Here is a 1,071-nt window from a genome sequence, read left to right on the forward strand (position 1 = left end):
TGGGGGGGGGGGCATTTAGGAAATTATCAGGAAGATTTTAAATTATTAACTTACATATCCCATTTTTACTCTTGTTTTTCAGTTGTTTAATGTTGTTCGGCTAGTGGTATAGGACGAGATTGTAAGCTAACTTATAGTAAGCTAACTCGTGTTATAGAAAAGGTTTATATTTCGTTATTGTTAGAATGGTTCTTAATCCTTTACTTAGTACACTTCCTTCAGGCTCATTAAATATTTACGATAATATTGTGACGACCAACTGTAATTAATCGGTAATTAAAGTTAGGTGGTTGTATAGGCCACCAACAAAGATAACTGTTCTCCGGGGGACGGCGGTAAATTTTCCGACTTTCGACGTCAAAATACGGGGATCGATTTCCCGCGGTGAAAACAGCAAGTATCCTAACGTGGCTTTGCTATGAAGCAAACAAACAATTCATGACAACGACTAATATCCGATTAACACCACCTTAGCATAAGTACCCTCTGACCGAAATGTTTCCTATAACTGTACCGAATGCATTTGTCTCTTCTTTGGGTACTCCAATTATATATTATATTATATCCTTACAATAGCTAGATTCACCTAACTGATAAACACACAATAAATTTCGTTAATTTCATAAGAAGTGAAATTACACCGGCGCGTGATTAATGTTATCTGGTTGGGTTGTACAACAGATCAATTTCACCTTAATTCTTTCACTGCCATAGATACTTATATGCCTCCCTCTTGAGCACTGCCGTGGACTCTTATACGTTCCCGTCTAAAGTACTGCCGTGGACATTTATATGACCCCTCTAGGTAACTTCCATGGACACTTATATGTCCCCCTCTAGGTCACTTCTATCGACACATATATTTTCCCGTCTAGAGCACTGCCGTGGATACTTATATGTCCCCTTCTAGGTCACTTCTATCGACACATATATTTTCCCATCTAGAGCACTGCCGTGGATACTTGTATGTCCCCCTCTAGGTCACTTCTATCGACACATACATTTTTCCGTCTAGAGCACTGCCGTGGATACTTGTATGTCCCCCTCTAGGTCACTTCTATCGACACATAC

This window comes from Limulus polyphemus, unplaced genomic scaffold, assembly GCF_000517525.1.
Source record: "Limulus polyphemus unplaced genomic scaffold, Limulus_polyphemus-2.1.2 Scaffold1831, whole genome shotgun sequence".
NCBI lineage: Eukaryota > Metazoa > Arthropoda > Merostomata > Xiphosura > Limulidae > Limulus > Limulus polyphemus.